The sequence below is a fragment of the Rousettus aegyptiacus genome, unplaced genomic scaffold (assembly GCF_014176215.1).
Source record: "Rousettus aegyptiacus isolate mRouAeg1 unplaced genomic scaffold, mRouAeg1.p scaffold_m13_p_2, whole genome shotgun sequence".
Lineage (NCBI taxonomy): Eukaryota > Metazoa > Chordata > Mammalia > Chiroptera > Pteropodidae > Rousettus > Rousettus aegyptiacus.
In genome coordinates, this window is record NW_023416295.1 from 19101578 (window position 1) to 19123860 (window position 22283).

Here is a 22283-nt window from a genome sequence, read left to right on the forward strand (position 1 = left end):
TATTATGTAAAATTCTATCTCCTCTAAAGTAGATAAACATTTATTTTATTTTTTTATTCCTTAGACCTCACTGATTGCAAGGACCTTGTCAGCTTACAATTCCTTATTTTTTTTTTTTTTTAATTTTAATGCCTATAGCACCTGGTCTTCCTAAGTGGTCTCCCATCCAAGTACTATCCAGCCCTGACCCTGCTTAGCTTCTGAGATCAGACAGGATCTAGCTTGTTCAGGATGACATGGTCATAGACATCAGGGTGGCATGGCTGTAGACTTTATTGTATATAGGAGATTGATATAGAGAGTTCAAGTAACTTGTTTAAGATCATAAAAGAAATAATTTGCTAACCTAAGTCTGTCATATTATAAAGTCTATGCTGTTTCATAACTATGTAATTTGTTTATGGCATTATATATAAGCAGTCTTATCCCAAATAACCCCTAAAAAATGTTTCAGTTCTTATACTTGTTTTTAATAGCCTATATTTTATGTTGCCTCAAATAACATTAATAAACTTAGATCTGATTTCACTTCAGTTGAAATAATGTTCCATTGTTCTTTGAGTTCAAATTAATATGTTTTATAGCACATGGTTAAAGACAAATAGATGCTACTATTTTCAAATACATAGCATTATTCACTGGAAAACACACAGATAATTCCATTAGTTGAAAAAGTATTTTTAATATAGATTATGATCTACTGTCATTGTTCATATTGACTCCACTTTCTTTTATTTTTTTTTAATGTGACTGAACTGGCTATATTTCTCTTATTCTAGCTCTTACCACAAGAATTTTCTTTTATGACAGTCTTTTATACTTGACAAAAGTTATATTATACCATCACTGATCATTTCAATAGGAACAAAATGAAAGAATTTTAGGAGATAATTTTTTTAGAATATGTATAAACATATTCTATCCAATTCCAGTTTAGAAATTCATACAGAATAAGCATTTATAATTACTGGTTTACTTAATCATACTACTGAAAACTTGTTAAAAGATTTTTTTCAATATTTGTCAGAAGAAGACATGGTGAATTGAAATACATAGAATTTATGATCATGCTACTTATGGTTCCCTAAAACTATGATAAAAGAGAACTTTTAAAAAATATATTTAATTAAATTAGTTTCAAGTATACGGTACATTGGTTAGATGACTATATAGTTCATAAAACGATCCCCCCAATTACTTTTTCTCTCTCCTGGCCCTCTGCCTAGCAATTATATTAATGCTAACTGCATTCCCTCTGCTATGCTCCCCATTCCTGTGACGAACTATCAACTACTAATTTGTACTTCTTTAATATTTCACCCCACTCTCCCGGGACCCCACCCCCTCCCCCTCTGTCCGTCACCAAATTGCCACTATATTTATGAGTCCGTTTTTGATTAATTTGTTCTTTTTGTTCCTTAGATACCGCATGTAAGTGAAATCATATGGTATTTACCTTTCTCTCTGACTTATTTCACTCAGCATAATAACCTCTAAGCCCATTTATGTCATTGAAAATGGTAGGATTTCATTTTTTTTAATGATTGAGTAATATTCCATTGTATATATGAACCACAACTTCTTTATCCAATTGACTGTTAATGAGTATTTAGGTTGCTTCCATATGTTGGCTATTGTAAATTGTGCTGCCATGAATATCGGAATGCATAGATCTTTATGAATTATTGTTTTGATTTTATTTGGATAAATACTCAGAAGTGCAATTGCTGGGTCAAAGGTATATCCATTTTTAATTTTTTGAGAAACTTCCGTACTGTTTTTCATAGCAGCTGTACCAATTTGCATATCTACCAACAATATATGAAGGTTCCCTTTTCTCCACATCCTCGCCAACACATGCTGCTTTTTGATTTATTGATGATAGCCATTCTGACAGGTGTGAGGTGATATCTCATTGTGATTTTAATTTGCATTTCTCTGATGGTTAGTGACCTTGAGCATCTTTTCATATGTCTATTAGCTATCTGTATTTCCTTTTTGGAGACGTATCTGTTCAGGTCTTCTGCCCATTTTTTAATTGGATTTTTCGTTGTTGTTGTTGTTGAACTGTGTAAGCTCTTTATAAATTTTGGATATTAACATCTTATCAGATGTATCATTGGTGAATATCTTCTCCCAAATAGTCAATTGTAAAAGAGAACTTTTAATAATAGAACAGATTGAGACAGTTCTTAGTGCATATGTCTAAAAGTCATGCCCAGTTTTAAATTTTAATATATATAACAATAGTAATATTTTAAATAAAGAACTCACTGCTAAATATATGTATTACCTCATTGATTTCCATGCAATAGTAACAAATATTTTTTTAAAATTTGTAAACATACGTAATTTGCTTAAAGTGATAGAGCTAGAAGGGCAATTCTAGGATCTGAACCCAGACAATTTGATATAGTGATAGCACTCTTTCAAGCATTATTTGACTGCCGCCAAAGGGCTCCCTCCCTGGCTTGTGTCGGACCCTGTGCTGGGTGCTAAGTTACAGTGGCTGGCATACAGGATAGATAGCTGTGAGATAACTAGCCAGAATTACACTGACAGTCTCAGTAGGATAAAACAGGTCAGTGGAATCAGGACCACTGGGTCAACTTGCAAAGAGCATTGTAAACAACAAAATTATGAGAAATCAGAACCACTGACTATAAAATATTACTAAAATTATCTGGGGTGTGGTAAGTACTCGCAAGAGGAAATTCTCTCCCGCATGGTAGGATACTTGAAGAAACCCAAACACTCTTTCCTCCTGAGCTTTAAGAGTACTACTCAGAAAGCTCTATAACAAAGGCTTCTGACATCAGATTAAAATGATAAATAACCAACTCAGTTTCAAAAAATTCTAACCACATATTTTGCTTGGAAAAAGTGATTATTGATGTCTTTTGGGTACCTGGGTATTCCCACTTTATCTCTCTGATTCATGTTGCTATTGACCTGCTTCTTTCTTTAAGACCCTACCACATAGAGAAGATATTGACTTTATTATTGACATGTAACAAATACTTATGACAAATAAGATATGGTATTTAGTAGTTGAATAGAGTTGATTTGCAGGCATCAACTTAAATTTCAATATTTGAGTTTTTTTTTTTTAATTCAGAAGGTAGATGGCATAATTTTTATTAACAGAGTAAAATCATGTTTTAAAAGTATAAATTGTTTACAATAGCTTACATGTTGTATTATAAAATGATGTTCTGTCATTGACTAAGAGAGAATTTCTAGGTTTTATTTTTCTACTTTGGCTAGAAATAAAGAAAGGAATGAAAAAATGGATACTGGGCAACCTAATTTGTGTAAAATTTTACAAATAAATAATAACCTGAGAGAGAGAAAAAGTTTTAGAATTGTGTTTCCATTAGATGTTGATGTTATCTCCAAAAGCCAATCACATATACTGATATTTGAAGGAGCCAGCTCACAATTATTTATTCATGAACAGCCAAACAGAATGAAAATGGCATTTATTTGTTTAGAAACAAAAATGATTATTTTGTAAAATGATAATCTTTTGCCTCATTAAAAGGCCAGTTTCCAATTAATAATATGAAAAATAATGGGCTCTAACAGTAATATAATTCCTAGTAATCAGAGAATAAAATGTTCCAAACACAAGATAAATTTTTATTGTAAAATTGGCTAACTTATTTTACAAAATAGATCTGAATAGATTTTACAGATTACCATATATAATATTAAATTAAAATTAAATGCTTTGAAGCTTTATGTTGGTGATGTGATTTTAGAGATTTATGTTTGACTAACTTGATAAGTGAGATAATGTATTAATACTAAAAAAGATAAAAAATCAATCAAATAATCTTTGAAAATATGACTTACCTTGTGAATGTCACTAGTCATTTATTTGGAAAAGATTTCTCCCTTTTCCCAAATTCACTTTTACTTCTTCTGATAGTAGGCAGGATTGGAGATGCAGATAATATATTTCTTCAATCTGAGTAACATATAAAGTTCTGAAATATCTAAGTGGTTTATTAGTGATTTGATATCTCTTTCCAAGCAGATGGGAAATGGACAGAGATTGAATTGAATGAACACCATGTGTTTTGGCTCAGAGATTTTAGCAAGGGCTTTAACTACTAGTTTGTTGTTTTCATGAGTGTTCACATTGTTTTTCATGTGGTTTTTACTGAAAAGCCACTTTCCCAGTGAAGCCTCTCTATCAAAAATGTCAACTCATATCCCACTTTTCTCATTACTTTTTCTTCTTAGTATATATTATTATGGCATACTAAAAAATGTGCATGCTTATCTTTATTGTCAATTTATCTAGATTAAGCTCCTTAAGAATGGAGATTTTTAAAATATTTTGTTCAACAGTAGTATCATCTGTGTCTGTCATACAGTTAATGCTCTATTAATAATTTATAAAAATATTTACATAAAAATGAAGGAAATAATTTATATGAACTATGTTATATAAAATTAGTCTTATTAATAAATATTTACTATCAATATAATTAGCTGATGTATAAAAGTTTACCAGAAGTTATTTTGCTTAAAACCAATAGTTCTAACTGATTTTTACTTTCTTGATTATTCATTTTGTTTAAAAAATATATGCCTGCTCCATGTTTCATAATCAGATTTTTGTCAGATATCTAGCCTACAGTGAAGGCAGCCTTACTGATATTGTCTCATTTCATTGATCTGTATGATATTGTTAAGATTAACTTAATATGTATGTTTAAATATTTCATCATCAAACATACCTTTATTGCCTATTACATGGATGATCCATAGAAGATTCTCGATAAATATTTATTAAATAAATGAATGAACAAATTAAAATATATACTTTTGATCAAACCAATGAAAATTAACATCACTGAAAAAAGTTAGCGCTACATTTTAAAAAAATTAAATGCCTATTTAAAGGAAGAGAAGTAAAATGCAATGTTTATTTAAATGGTTTATCACATTTCAAATGCAACTTATACTACAATTTTAGCTTAGTGACCTTGTTAGTATCCCTTTGACAAACATCTCGAGTAAATAGTGTAGAGCTATCCCTCATGATCATTCTCTTCTCTATTCCCCCAGTTTTTCTCTCATACACACATACGCACACATACCTAAACATGATGAGTGTCAACACAATAAAAAGATAGTTGTAAGTATATGTGATTGTAAATATATCATATACATAACAGTTCCACAAATTAGGCAACACAAAGACTTGATAGTCTATCGAATATCAATAAACCACTGCTTTCTAGACAGCAAATCAAAAATATAGGGAGGGAGACCCATTGGAAGATACTATAATTTGGGCTAGCATGGTTTCAGAGAGTATAAAATGAAGGAGGAATAAGAAAAGTAATTCCTTTTAGATGAATTTTTAAAAAACAGAATGTGCTTCAGTAATTCCAGTACATTTTTTTAATGAAGGAAATATTTTGATATAGTTATCTTATGAATCAAGCAATATTACTGTAAGAATATTAGAGAAAAAAATCTAAGCCAGTTAAGAGTCTTATATTTTTCTCACCACTTCTGAAAATATTTTCTGATTAAATCAAGACTGAAAAAATTAAATCTGTCCTGGATACACCTTATAACAATAGTCCAGAATGTCATACAGAGAACCACAGGCTCCACTCAACAGGTTCAATCAGCCCAAGCTGTGTTAAAATCGGGGCTAAAATAAAAACTCCCATAATCTGTTAAAATATTCTAATATACTTAGAGCAGATTTCATGTAGTGTAAAGAGGAAAACAGCATGCTTCACTGATTTTATGTTTTTTAAAGTTAATTTAACATAGTTATGGTTGCATGCTAATATGTTCATAGGAAAGTAGGAAAATAATCAACAAATATAGGGTAATTAAACTTTATGGAAAGTTGTAAAAGAAGGAAAATTTGGAGAGTTAAATCTTAAATGAACTTCCCCAATATCTAATTGACTAATTCTGAGGGGAAAAAAATACATGCAAGGTGTATGCATCTAAATTGTTGGTTTTTCTTCAAGCTTGAATTCAATGAGTTGACATTCTTGCAAATTCTTCCTGGAAACACATTTGCAAATGCTATTTTCTAAGCTGGAAAAAAATGCTACACTACTGACTGATTGCTCAGGCCAGGCTTATAAAAACACTCTCGTGCGGACCATATTAAACACTTTCTAATTATAGGTATGTGGAATGTCAATTCATTAGTTGTGTGATACTAATTAGTTACCACCCCTCAATTATCTTTAGTGAAAGTATTGCCTTGGATTTTCCTATAGAGGAAATGTACAAACAAAAGAGAATATTAGTGACTCAGTTTTGAATCTGAGTTGCTTCTAACTCCTAAGTACTCTTTTTGGCCAATAAGTATTGCAAAGTTGCTAGCCAATTGACTTCATTAGCACCATTATATGTCTTGGACAAAACACTTTTAAGCCAGACACTGTTCCAAAATCTTTGCAAATAGTGTGTCTACTAAGCCTTAGAGTAACTCTATAATATGGGAATATTTTTATTATAGCTTTCTAATTAAGTAGAACTGAAAGTTATTCATACTATAAATAAAATAACCAGTAGTATTTATAGTTTTTGTTTTCCATTTTAACTTTCTGAAAAATTTCTCAGAAATTTTCAGATGAAAAGGTGAATTTTTTCTCTAACAATATATTTAAAACCAAGTGATAGGAAAGACTTTAAGACAGCCTTGTGAGAACAGTTTACATATGACTTTTTTATTTGTCTATACATGTTTTTCCCTTATGTACATAATGTGATTGGTGTTTCGATACTGAGTATATGTAGGTAGATTAATCTCACCAAGGTAGAATGAAATTAAACAGATCTTTTATATGTTATCTGGAAAAAGGAGGTCTTCATTAAACTGAGGTCATCACCAATTTCTGAAGTGAATTAATGTTCTATAATTACTAGCTGCCCTGGCCTTTTATAGACTTTTAAACAAGGGAAGTCCAAAATTCCAAGTATCTTCAATAAATTTTGTTTGTTTTGCTACCAATGCTTTAGTTCCAGTCACCTGTTACCTTAGAATGCTACAAATAGTTTAAATACATGAATTACTATTTAGCTACATTCCTGATGTCAACTTACATCTTTTCTTACTTCACTGGACTAACTCCATGCTAAGGACATAGATAAGACTGATGTTCAGTGAATTCTGATTGGTTTGTTGGCTGTTCCTGGAATCTCTCAGACCAGAAAATCAATAAAGATTTTATGTTTTTAGGTTTAAGAAAATATGTGTTGAGTGGTGCTAATCCTTCATCCCAAATAATTTAAAAATTTAAAGTTTCTGGTTAGCGTTTTCACCAATGGTGTTCAGGAAACCTATAAGCTTGATGTATAGCTGTTGACTCAGATAAGGCTAGTCTCAAGAAGATGGGCCAGGCTCTCTCTAATGCTTTATGACCTTAACAATTATCTTTGCATGCACTGGCAGGTAGCTTAAGAAAGCCATCTAGCATGAATAGTTTTGGTTTAGGTGTCCCCCCCCCCCCATTACCATAAGCATGAAGCTTGTAAGCACTAGAGTCTCCAAAGTTTGTTATGTAACCATTTCAAATCCTATTAAAGAATTCTGGGCTCTGAGTAAATTACTTAGGCCTAGCCATATAATATATACAGTCTCTAATGAGGTTCATTCATTCTTTCAAATTTTAAGGAGCTTCTTCCATTACCTTAATGTAATAGACACTGTAATATATTAGAAATTTTAAAAAGTTGTGAAAGGAACAATGTGTAAGAAAGTAAACATAAAATTAAAATACTTGTCTGTGATTAGTAATGAGTGAATAGTTATAAATAGTTTTGGATTACTGGATAATATGAAATTATAAAGCTCAAACATTTCTAACACACATTGGTTAGGACGTGGAGAGTTGGAAACTGTGTTTTTCCGGTAGGCATGTAAAATGCTATAGCTAATGTGGAAAACAATATGGTTGTTCCTCAAAAAATTAAACATAGAATTATCATGTGATCTACCAATTCTATTCTGGGGAATGTGCCCAAAGGAATTTGAAGAAATATTTGTACAATAATGTCAATAGCAGCATTATTCACAATAGCCAAGAGATGGATGAATCTCCAGTGACCATCTATGGTTGGGCTGATAAACAGTATGTGGTATATAGAGAGATACAATGAAATATTATTCAGTTTTAAAAGTGACTCAAATTCTGACACATGAAACAACATTGATGAGCCATTAAAAACATTATGCTAAGTGAAATAAGTCAGTTACAAAACAACAAACATTATATGATTCCACTAATATGAGGTATCTAGAGCAGTCAAATTTATAGAGACTGAAAATAGACTGGTAGTTTCCAGGGACGAGGGGTGAGGCAGTGGGGAGTTATTGCTTAATGGATACAGAGTTTCAGTTTGAGAAGATGACACAGTTCTGGAAATGGATGGTAGCAATGGTTGCACAACATCGTGAATGTACTTAATATCACTGAACCACGTGGTAAAAAATGATTATAATGGTAAATGTTATGTATATTTTGCATAAAAAAATCTTAACCGTTAAAATGAAGCATTTTGTGAAAGGTACTATTTACTATCTTAAGTTAATCTCAGTAGTATTGAGAATTGTTCCTTTTAATAAGAGTTTTTTCCTATAAAGTCAGCATTCTTATGTGAGCACTTCTTTTTTATGTTATGATGTGTTATTATGACTTGGTTCTAGAGTTCCCTTATCAAATGTCTTATTCATTACACAACTTTATAGCTTGGATCCTGAGGGCAGCTATCTTAAATATGTAGAAATAAAAGTTTTAAATTTATCTATCAAATTTATATTTTCTCACTTTACTCAATATTTTTTATTATAGTAGTAATTTAAATTTTTTTTCCGGTTAGAATTTAAGAAAAATAATATGATGCTTAAAGTATTCCCCTTCACCTACTTTTCTATAGACGCTTGGAAATCCTTACTTAGCTATATAATTTTAGGGCTTTCAGTAAACATAAACTTCTAATTCAATCTTTTAAAATGAGAAATGGCTTTAAACAAACAAAAAAGGCAATACAAAATCTGGAGTAATGACACAGTGGCAACTGTGAGACTGTCAGGCTTATTATGGACAATCCTCTAGGTAATTCTAGGCCCTATAGAAAGAAGGCTTGAGTTGAAATTAATGCTCTGCATTTATGGTACTAGCCATATAATTTTGGGTGAGATATTTATCAGTGTTAAACCTCAGTCTCCTTGTATAAAAATGGTAATCACATTACCTGTCTCATCGTTGTGTGGTTAGGATTATATGAGAAAACCTGTCCACAGTCATTTATCCACAATTCCCAAATTCACAAAGCTCTCAAAGCTCACAGTTTTGTTTTGTTTTTTTAAGTTGGCTCAAAAATTCATTTAGCAAAAACCTTACCTTAACTGACTTGAGACTCTTTTTATTCTTTATCAATACCACTTATTGTGACTTCCCGTATTTTACTGCGAATTATTAAAGTGACTAAACATGAGATGCTGCTAACCCAGATGGGACATTGCACAGTATATAGCAAGGGTCCCCAACCCCCAGGCCACAGAAAATATAGGTCCATGGCCTGTTAGGAACAGAGCCGCACAGCAGGAGGTGATCGTCTGGCTAGTGAGCAAAGTTTTAACTGTATTTGCAGCCACTCCCCAGCACTAGCATCACCGCCTCATCTCTACCTCAGATCATCAGACATTATTCTCATTGGACCATCAATCCCTGATGCCAAAATGGTTGAGGTGCATATACTCTGTGCTCTTAATATATAGTATATGGACTGAATTACCTATCTAAATTCTAATGATAACTAGTTCCAAGGATTTTAGATAAGGGATTTTGGACTGGTATATAGAAATCACTTAATAAAATACTTGGCACATATATATTCAGCACTTAATTTAGCTATTATGATTATTAATTTGGGCAATAATGAGAACTTGAAGTTAGAAAGAAACTGCACTATTTATTTAAGGTATGAAAGAAGTCCCTTGAATCAACGTAAATTTTGACAGATCAGAAACGTAATATTGTATAAGAATAGCATTTCTATGAGACTCTTGCTTCTTTTCTAATCTTTCATATAATATAAAATTGTATTACATGATTTAAAGTTTTCAGGTCAAATCATCAGTTTCCCTAGACATTGATATCTTTCAAAATAATTATTTTTAAATGTATATCTCTGAGCATGTATGATTGATTTCAAGAAAACAAACAAAGAAAAAAACACAACTTTCCATTTCCCTGACCTACCCCTACTTCTCAGTTGTGACATAAGGAAAAAACACTACCGCTAGAGGGAATCAGGCCCATTCAATCATGCATTTCCTTAGTTCTGGTCAGTTTAATAATTCCTTGGTTACTTACAATATGGGACTTAAGTATTTCTGAAATGAGTTTTTGAAATATACTTTAAAAATATGATTTATAAAGGTGAGATCTGAAGTATGTCAAGCATGTATGTGTTATTTCTATTTTATAAAGAAAAGGTTCATAAACACAATAATGAACCTATGATTTATACTTGTGCCATATCAAAAATTAGGCCCCAGATAATTATTATCTACTGTAACCACTTCTCTTTGTTTTCTAAGTTAGAAAGCCCAAAATGATTTACACATTTTGTGAGAGCCACAATTTTTTTTAAATGCTGTAGATTCTATTTGATTCACATCAAAAATAGCCTTACTTAATAATTTATAAGAAAAATCAAATTTTGACTCTTTTATCGTAAATTATTAATGGTAGATTAAGAAATGCAAGTTTTTCAAGTCTTTTTTTTGGAATATGAGAATTTTTTTTTATTTGGTTTTCTTAGAAATGGCATCTTGAGTAATTATCAACTATCCAAGGCAACTTACAAGATTGCTATTCAGAATCTTTTCGAACACTGGCAAAATGATACTTTTGAAGAGAGAAGAAAATAAGTTATACTACCAAATTTGTAATCTGTTCTGACAAATGAGGACTCTAGTAATACATATAATGAAAAAAAATTACTCGTTACAGTTAATGGTATATTTTATCTAAACATTTTTATGTACTAGATACACTATATAAAATTTTATTTGGATTTTGCTGCAACTTAGCATACTGTAATTTTTTAGCTTCTCGAAATATTGTGTAGGTAAACGCTGGGCTTCCTATATTAAATTTCAATGCATTTTTATTGTAGCATATCCAAACTGAATATGATGACTTCTGTAGGTGAAAAAGAAACAATATTTTATTTTTTATCTTGATAATTTGAAATCCTTATACTCCCAAAACTAAAAATTTTCTTCTCCATATGTCTAAATGGATGGAAGTGTTTCATTTTGGTATTCTTTTTGAGGGTTGTCACTTTTATTTTAAAACTGAATATAAAGTCTTTGGAAGCCTTCATATATTATTATATTAATTTTAAAACAGAGCTCACTGTCTCTGAGGATCAACATTTTCATTTCCCAGACACATGTAATAATTAGATCTGTGCAATTATGACTTATACAGTGGATATTCTGAATAGGTACTGTATTATTAAGCAATAGCTAACAGATTGTGTGATCCTAATGAACAAGCCTGGTTGTACTATCAGCACATATTTGACACAAATGGTGTCTATATTGTTATATTAGGGAAACAGTAACATGGTCCACAGTATTGTCTCTGGAACAGAATCTCCTAGCTTAATGTCCCAGTCATTTAAAGCATAGAAAATATTTTCTTGGCTTTAATGTCACAATTTTCCAAGTCTAGACTGCCTTATACACCAAAATAAAACAGATTTTTTTAAGGAAACAGAGTGTGTGTGTGTGTGTGTGTGTGTGTGTGTGTGTGTACACACATATGTATTTCTATATCTGTATCTATATCTATATTTATATCTATATCCACATTTATATCTATAAATTTCTCTTCATCTCTCCCCTAAAACTTTCTCTTCTCCCTAGTACTTTTATTTTACAACTTTGTCTAATTCTGTCCATCTTCTAGATATGTGCTGATAAATCTTCAACATTTTTTAGTTTTTATTACTTTTGCATGGCCATAAAAAGTTAATAACAGATTTATATTTTTATTAGCATTTATGCTGCGAATGCAGGAGACATCTTAAATTTTAATTTAATGCACCTTTAAAGTCCTTTTTATTAGCCTGTCAATCCCCAAACATGCTGTTTTATTAAAATGTGCATTACCTTTGTGCCATAGTCAAAACAGTGGTATAGAATAGTAAGGGAAGCATATGCATAGTAGTTGAAGAAACGACAAATTCAACCCTCTTGAAAGTCTGCCATAAACATTACTGGCCCATTGAAGCTGTAATAGTAATGACATATCTTTTAGTAGTATAAACAAATAATTACTCATATATGTATATCCATAGGTAAGAGATTTTATTGGAAGATAAAAGACATCTAGTATTGATGACAATTTTTAAATTTCATTTTAAATATGAATATTTTTATATAGTTTTAGAAATGTATATGCTTAGAAATCTAGATTCATTCATATAAAGTAGTAAGATTACTGTCCTGAGAAGTAAAATTATATGGTTCTAAGAGTTCTCATGCATTTATGAAAACTTTTGTCTTTGGTTTAATGTAATAAGGAAATGCACACTTGTTATGCTCAATGGCCAACCTCATTTTGGTATTTCTCTCGCCAGAGCTCACAAGCCATTTTCTGTATTCTTATCTGTATTCTATGTGTGGCCCAGCAGGTATCAAGATAAAGAAGATTGGGGAAACTGACAGTCCACCTCTAATTAAATATCTAACATCTCCCCAACCATTTTTATGTGCATTTTCCCAAATGCAAAGGCAGATGGCATCACTTGAGCCCATGTAGTGATAACATTTATTTTAAATTTCTGCTAAAATGGAAAATCGGGGACAATGCCAATTTAGCGATTACAGCTCATTCTCATAATGGACAAAATGGCAAATTAGTTGGGAGGGAGTTAAAGCACCCTGGAGATATAAATATAAGCCATCTTCATTGATGGTGTATCAGTCCAGCCATATCCAAACCCAGGGGGAAACACAGGTGGGTCTTGCTTTATTTTGTACATAGCAGGAGTTGGCAGTAAAGTTACATGGTAAAAAAAAATTTCCAACATTTTTCCTGTCGTTAATTGTAATTTTCTAAGGTTTCCTCTGTGACAGAGTTTACAAAAGGGAGCTTTAGTAAAACTATCATTAGCTTCATGGATCAATATGGTTTAGGGAATACAAAACAACTTTAGTTGTTTAAAAATAGGAAGTATCAGAGGGTGTCACCCTTCTCTCCATGGATATCAAATCACATTATTGATTAGTCTACAATGCAACTGCAAAAAAATTTCAGATATCAGGTGGACTAGCTGGGAATACAAATAAAGCCATTCTACTAGTGAATACAGTATATGGCTCCTGGGAGACCTCCTGTGTATCTCAGTATGAATCCTTCTCTAAAAGATGTGGTCTGTATCTATGATAAGACCATGAAAGATAAGAAAAGGTATAAGATCAAAGACGTCATTCTATTTATTTTTGTTCTCTTTTCTTATATTTCTCATCATTTGCCCAATAGCTTTTATCAAGTAATTCTACAAAAAAAGATAATGACAAAATAGAAAAATGTATGTGGAAAGCCACATAAAATAAATATAAATTGAAATATACTTTCCACATACCTTGGGTGATAGTATGATTACAATATTTAGAAGAAAAAATGAAATAATTATGAAAATCAAGGAATTATTGCTCACAATGCCCAAATCAACATGAAGGATTAATAAAGTTCTATTTCAGTTTGGAATAATGTCTCACACAGGTAGTCTGTCTTGGTTTTAAAGAATGAACATTTGGGGGACTTAGAATTATGGCAAGAAGGAAATTAAAAAGAACACATATATATTCAAGTAGGCTATAAAATTTTCTATGTCTTAATACACTTTATATATTAAAAAAAAAGTCAAAACTAATTTGTGCTGACAGAACATGGTGATTCCTTAAACCAGTGGTTCTCAAGGTGTTGGCCCCAGACCAATAGCATCTGCATGATCTAGGGGATTGTTAGAAGTGTAAATACTTGAGCAGACCTAAGAATCAGAATATGGGAAATAAGATGTGGTAATTTGTATTATAATAAGTCTTCTATGTGATTCTGATGTAAGTCTAAAGTTTGAGAATTACTTCCTTAGACCTTTGTTTTACTTACTAATAAAATTGGTAGTCACACAATGATATACTTTAAGTTAAATTTTAAAAATGCCCTTAGTCCTATAACTGATCAGTATTCTGATCCTTTAGGAGAGAGAGTGAAATCTAGGGAAACTTGTAGTTGGCCAAATAAGACTAATTCAGATGTGTTTGGATATTTTATATGTTACTGAGCCTAGAGTATATATTTTAAAAATACAATTCTGAAAATGTTTTCAGAATGAATGCAATTCAGATTTGGTTTCTTAATTCCTGAAATAATATCCAGCTATACAATAGCCATATTTTACTTGATAAAATATGTAATATTTTAATTGTTCAAACTATCTTTGTTTAAGAAAGTTTCTTGTCTCAGGTTTAGGTGTATGATTTTTAATTGATTGCCATTGTTTGTAAAAGAAGCAGCATACATTGTAGAAGAATAAATTGTTCTTTGAACAATCTTCAAAATCTAACTTAACTTAAATATACTTAAGTACCATAAAAAATAAAATCTATGAAGGAAGTCACACCATTTGAATGACTCTCCAGTGAAAATGCCAGTTTGGGATAATCAAGATAATCACATATTTTAAATTTTGATTACTTTCTAGTTCAGTAAATAAGACTTTCTAGAATATAAAGCTAGTGGTGGCTATAAAAGAATTACATCCAGGAACTCTTATGTAGAAAATAGTTATTCCTATGAATATTTTATGATGATGTATCTATATAGACTTTACTATCAAAAGAAATGCTTTCTTAACCTTACAAAGACATATTCCAATATGATGACTATTTCATTATGATGAATATATTATATATAATAGCATATTATATAAAAAACAGTTTCACTAGCAGTATATATCTTGTAATATAATCAGTTTATATATTTGAGTTCTTGTCAAAATAATATTTGTAACCAGTCAAAGTCAGATTTTAAAGTGTTAGCAAATATAATATGAGGCTTAGAAATCATATTTGGCCTAATAATTTAAGGATATTATAAACAAATCAGTGTGACTCTTTTGCATCTTAATAGACAGCACTTGAATATTTAAGGTAAAGGAACTTCAATGAGGGAAGAAACCTTCTTCAATTGGATTACAGTAGGACACTTATTTTACTTAATATTTTAAAAATATATATCATGTGCCTATAGCAAATTTAGTGTACTACACTAGGCACTTTGTGGAATACAAACTTTTTAGTAACTTGAGGCATCAAAGATTTTTACTACTGAGTCTTTAGCCTTTGTTAAATCACTCTCAAGAAAGAAACTTGCAAGTATTTTAAGAATGGAGGGAAAAAAGATGATAGCTTAATAATGCAGCAGGGCTTTTGAAGATTTTACAATTTTTATCTGCAATAATGAAGAAAAGAGGTTGACAGACATTGTGTCTCTGTCTTCATGTGGCTTATGTTCTAATAGGGAAGCCAGACAGGGAACATATTGCAAATATGAGCACATGGAAGACTATCAGATAGCATTCATGGAGTCAGAGGAGTTGGGTGGGAAGATCACATAAAAGGATAATATGTTGAGATCTGAAGGATCTAGGTAAGGGGAGGGAAAAGGCTTGTTCTAGGTAAAAGAAACAGCTAAATAAAATACAATTTAAACCTATTGAAAAATGTGGCATCAGATGAGACTGGTAAGGAGAGACTTAATTATCTTTGTGATAATGGCCAAGTTCACTAAAACAATGGGAAGCTCTTGAAAAAGTTTACACAGATGAGTGCCACCATTAACTGTTCAATTTACAGAAAGTGTGGCTGCGCTGGAAAAGAACAAGGTAGTGGGGTGGGTTGGTGTTCATGCTGACCATTTAAGAAGGTGTAAGTCCAGGCTAAAGGTGACGGCTTAGACTAGAGTTGGAACAGTAGGGAGGGGACAAAAAGCGGGTGGGGGGGGCAAGAGAGAGAGAGAGAGAGAGAGAGAGAGAGAAGAAAAAGGAGGAGGAGGAGGGAGGGAGGGAGGTAGAGGAAGAGGGAGCACTCACTGAGAAATATTTGTTAAGGGAAAATTGACAGGATTTGGGTTTTGTCATAAAATAGCTCCTCATCTCTGACTGGCCTGAGCATCCGAGTTGGTAATGGCTCTGCACCAAGATAGAGACTGCTAGAACTGTGGGGGAATTGGTAAATTCAGATTTGAAAATTTTTCCTTAGAGCGTATATAAGATATTGCAAGGGAATCTCACTAAGACTGAAATTAGATGTCTTATTTCTTGAGGTCATTAACTGTCAATGCACTAAAATTAGACTTTAATGAATGAGAACATATTGCCATATATCAGAACATTAGGAGCTCTCAGTCACATTATTTGTATTTCATAATGTCGCTTCTAATATTTCACCTTGAAGATCAGTCGGGCCTCTGAGAATAATTCGTATGAGCCTTTGTATTATTATTTGCTCTCCTTGACAACACCGGCTAGAGCCTTTGAAAGGATATTATTATATTATCTCAAGTTGGAGTCAATTAAATGTCTCTTCTTTGGAATTACACACCATTAATTTTACAAAATAGTAACAGATTGAGCATTGCATATTTTAAAACCCCAGCTTTTAAATTTTTTAACAGGTTTAAGACTGATATTCTGGCTGTCAAGTTTATTTTGGTATTTTTGAATATAAGCTATTTCAGTGATTCCATATTGTAGAGTGTTTATTGATGACACTTATTATAAAGAAAGAATAGTTAATTTTGGGGGGGATGGAATCTTGGAGAAATTGCCATCCCATATGTGGTAATTATATTATAGTATTTTAAATAACATCTTCAATATTATCAATAATAATCAAAATTTCAAAATACTATTAAAGCACAACATTGTTGTCATCTTCAATGATGTTCTGCTTCCCTTTTAAACTTTAGAGTCAAGTAAACTGCCAGTATTTTTGATCTTGGATTTCAGCCTCTGAGCAATACCTAAAATCTGATCTTTGTCTAAAAGAAAGAAAATAATGCAACTCTTATAATTATATATTTAAATTTGATTTTGAGGGAGAAATGGTATTTAAAAATAGACAAATTTAAAGCATTTTTCATTGCTTTCGTAGGAACATGAAAACGAAATAAAGGCAGAGACAAGTCTGAAATTTTTATATCTTGAAAGACCCACTATAATGTAAAGAAGTAGAAAACATTTTGACAAGTGTTAGTTTCATACCTCCATTGTTCAGTATTGTTCTTTTGAATATAATTGTTGAGTGTATTAATTTAGAAAAATTATATAACAAACTTCTTCTTGGAATTTCTTATAATTTTTTTTGTAACATTATGATCCTTATTTTATTCTTTGACTCTTCAGTTTATTTTATCTGAAGAAATTTCAGGGAAGGAGACTTATTCTAGAACTTTAGGAATAGAAACATAATTAGATAATCTCTTGCTCCAGTGTGGGAAGGTTTAGTAAAATTTGGTTAAAATCGGGTCAGGAACAATTTAGTGAGATTAAGGAAGAACCTGACTTATAGGTATTCTCTTTATATCCACACTTGTTTGAATGTTTTACTTGTTTTTACAAGTGAGGTAAATTCAATAATGAGTTAAATCAGATGAACACATATGCAGTTTTCTTTGACTGAGAGAGATCTTACTGAGTAGATGGATTATCTGACACCCTTGACTAGCTAAATTAGACAGAAATGTTAAACCTGTTTGTAGGCAGACATCATTAATGCGGGCAGCCAAGAACCGGGATTGCTTGACAAAGATGGCACAGGTAGTTAGCCATATGTTTGAAATGATTTGAGTGAAGCATGCCAGAAGCAGGAATGGACTAAATGACCTCTAGAGGCACTTTCCACTCCTATATTTTTCATTGACTCTAATTTTATTTTTTAAATCTATGTGGAGAATATGAACCCGTTTTATTACAAAATCCCTGGGGTCTAGTGAGGTGACAGACAATTAAAAGGAATGTATTTCTTGTAGGCAAACATTTGAATTCAATGCGAACATAGCTGTTTTGATCAAACGCCAATTACCTTAAGTTGAAGGATAATTAACTTTACTGTTCAAACATTCATTAGACAATTGCCTAAGAAATTTTAATGTATTTATTTGCATTTTTAGAACAATGAAACATAGTTATAAAATATTGAAATATGTACTCTATATGCATAAAGAGAAATAAAAGTTTCCCAAAGTATGCTTATAGTATATAAACTTATTCTTCTTCTCTCTGTCCCCCATACCTACTTTATAGATGCGAAAACATTTGCCTGATTATGATTGTCTTATATCTACTTTCAGCCAAATCTCTTCCTAATTCTGTCATTACTTGTTTTTCCTCCATTCACTCAGGAATAAGACAGGTCCTGTTTCCCCAGCAATTTAGACTGTGGATCCTATTTACTACTTCTCCCTAAGCATTCTGTCCTCGTGATCATAACTCTTAGGAGATTCAGAGCTGGCTGTCTCTCTGGGACAGACATGAAGTATTGACAAAGTGTTATCAGATTAAAATAGGTATATATGTATTATAAAATATAATATGTATATAATATTTGAAGGGTATTTATATTTTGATTGAACACTATTTCCAAATAGCCAAAAAATTGAAAACCTCAGTTAAAGTTACATTCTTCAAGTGATTTCAAGTACATGAGACTATTTTTTAACTGAGGCTTACCAAGCACCCACCTTGGTAAGTCACTATGCTCCGATGTGTATGTATGTTGTGAAGGAAGACAGAGTACCGTGGGAGAAAGCTGTACTAGGTTGGTCTTTGTAAATCCTCACATTTTGTTAGGTTGTGAGTTAGGAGACTAGATACTGAAAGAAAAAAAAAATCGACTTCTCCGTTTGTGAAATTAACCTAACCTCTCTTTTAGAAAGCCAATTGACTGGTTCTTTCGCCTGGTGTTAAGACAATTAATTTGAAGGCATTTGTGAAAACATTCTGGATTTTGAGTATCTTTTTAAAACTACAATGCTACATTTTTCTGTTACCTCCAAACCTATTTAAAATTGTAAATTCTGTTCATTTTAGTGAGATTGTGTAAAGTGAAATGACAAAAACAAGCAAAAAAAAACCAAACAATTCTGGTTCATTTGTACTCAATCTATTAAACTGTTAGTGAGCATTTACTAGGTGCTTCAAACTGTGATAGGATAGATTTAACTCTTTGTACTTGAAAAGTGTGAGGGAGGTGGTTAGGAGTATGGAATTCAGAAAAATTATAATTCTTGCCTATTGAAATGTACAATTATTTAAATTACATTAATATAGCTAAAATAACATCGATTTAAAACTTTATATTAAGTATAATAGTATACAGTATAGCTCCGAGTGTTTGCAGTCAGGAGCGAGAAGGGGGCTATTTATAATGGTTGAAATAACGAAGGAAATAAGCTCTTCAGCTGAGTCTTAGAAAGTGGTGAAGTTAAGATTTGGTGGTGAAAGGAGGACCAGGTCATTTCAGGAAAGGATCAAGTTTTAAGCAAAGTTCTGGAAATGAGAATTAGCCCCAGGCAATAGCAGAGCACACCAAGAACCATGCCCCTTGATTCAGTCCATTTCTTACTCTGTGACGCATAACATCTTTTATTTCATTTTAAAATGTTCAGTCCACTAATGACCTAAGGCAGGAGAAAAGCAGTTATCAAAATTGCTAGTGATGTGTATGGTCACTTCATAAATATGATTTAGTGATTTTGAAAACAGACCGAATAGAAACAGAGCATGCTGAAAGCAGTAATAAGGCATTTTTTAAAAGTGTCAGGTTCTTAAATCATAAATCCAAAATGAAAAAGAATAGACCTTTCTCTTGTGGTTAATCTGTAAAAATACCTTTGGAAGAATAGGAGTAGCTTATATTCTGATTGTTCTTGACCAGTAATAGTAAAATTATGCATACATGAATTTCATGGTCACTTGGTTTGGGGGATTTTCCTATTGAAAGAATTTTAATTTCTTTGACCTGAAAGAATGTCCTTTCATTTTGGTATAATGGAATTTTAGAATATTGTACAGTCTACTTTTATAAATTAACATTCTAGCGAATGAAGCAGAAGGTGGTGTAATTAGAAATATGCATTTCTAAATGATTAGTGTGCTATTAGGAAATGATAAATTGGAAATCTAAACAATTGGTGACATTAGAGAAAATTTTCTACAGAATAGGAGTTCATCCTGTATCTTAAGATGAATGCCAATTGCAAATATCGGACAGCATAACGTTTTGTTTCTATTAGTAAGTTTTCAGACAGAGAGTAAGAAATCTGTGATGGGGGAATCTATGAATATAAACCTGTCATGTGGCAGAGCTGGTGCCCTGCAAATTCTTGAGGAAAATGTTTTCAGTTTAAGTGGACTAGTTTCTGAGATCATGTATCCACTGTGATTATAATTTTGTGGCCCTGACATGATCCAGGTGTTTCACTCACCAGCCATCTGTCTAAGGAAAAATATGCTTATCCTGAATTGACAGGATATCACATGTATTTAGTGAAATTTATCTTCACAGTTGGGCAAGAGTAAATAAAACAGCAGTATAGCCCCTGTGAGAATATAAGATATGCTTCAGTTATTGGTCTGTTATATCAGAGGCAGATGTTAATTTTAGAACCTAAAAAGAACTTTTTTTTGTCAGCAAAACCAATTCTTTTGGTATATACTGGCAATTATCATCACCATTCTCTTTCAAAAGGAGCTGCATGGATTTATATAACCATTTTTAGATATAAATTTTTGTAGGAGTATACATAAAAGAATATTTACTCCAATGGGCCAAGTTTCTAGATCTATTCACTGAGACTTATTTCTTATCATCTGACATTTATTTTCTCATTACATTTATGCCATTAACATCACTTTTAGAGGGTTTTCTCTATTTCATAAAAAAATAAATGTATTGAGAAATGTGTATAGATTGAAGAGACCATTCTCTATAATGCAACTGGATCAACCTGATGAAATATGTCATCAGAATGTTTGTTTATAATTGGTATATTTTCCATGGAGAGGAGCTTTCTAGCTCAAATATCTATCATCTTTGATTTATAGAAACTTAACTTAAAATAATTCACACTTATATCCATATTAGCACTTGTAAATGGCAGTTCACAAATTAACATAAGCAATCATTCACTTCCGAGGAAATGAATCTAGGCACAAATGCAACCCAAGGGCCAGTAACTTGATCTCTAATTCCCAGTCCCATCGGCCCTTGGTAATCTTTTCTACTTCTATGATAATATATTTATTTGTTATTCCTTTCCCCTAAAATTTGTTTCCCCTGTCATTTTAGTTTGTCCTTGTTTTTTGTTGCTGTTGTTTTACTAATTATAGAATATAAGATTCTTAAACCTAAGAAATGTAGCCTACTCTTTGCTCTTTTTGTCAGATTTTTTGAGCACTCTCAGTACTTAGCAGATTGCATGCAAAAGACAAAACAAAATAAAACTCTTCTAAAGTTTGCTAGATTGGGCTGTATATGCAACAGGAACTTTAAAATAAGAAAGAGAAAAAATAAAAATTTTACTTTTCAAAAAATCATCAAGTAGCCCTATATTTCCTCTAGAATTTTTTCAATAATGGTGAAGCTTGCTTTCTGAATTTCACATGATATATAAAAATATCAAATTTTCTTTATTCATCCATCGGTGGTCACTTAGGTTGTTTTCATGTCTAGTTTATTGTAAACAATGCTGAGATGAACATGGAGGCAGAGGTAGTGATTCTGTTTCCTTTAGATATAAACCCAGAAATGAAATTGTTAGATCACATGGTAGTTAATGCCTATCTCTTAAACATACATATGTTTTAATAGAAGGAAGAGATATAGTTTACTGAAACCAGAAACCTAGTAGTTGTGTTTGACACCTCCTACTCTATTACCCAAAACGTATTCAACCACTCACCAAGTCTTGTTCATTTCACATTCTAAGGTTCTCATGAATCCCTCTTCTTTCTACCTTCTCTATGGCTCTCACTTTAGGACATCATGTGGCTAATATCATCATGTAACCTCTTTACTAATTTTCTGAAAAAAAACGAAACCTTCCTGCAGTATGAGAGCAGTCTTTTCAAAATGAACATATGATTTTATTGCTATTCTTACCATCATATTCAAGGAAAGGGTAAATCGTTAACATAGT

At 31.7% G+C, this 22283-nt stretch overlaps 1 protein-coding gene and 1 pseudogene across 6 annotated transcripts in view; one reads left to right on the plus strand and one right to left on the minus strand.

The window, feature by feature from the left end:
- ERBB4 (erb-b2 receptor tyrosine kinase 4) overlaps nt 1-22283 on the plus strand; it is a 944884-nt gene that overhangs the window by 287685 nt on the left and 634916 nt on the right. The gene's annotated exons all lie outside the window — the stretch shown is intronic.
- LOC118614269 lies at nt 130-248 on the minus strand (annotated as a pseudogene).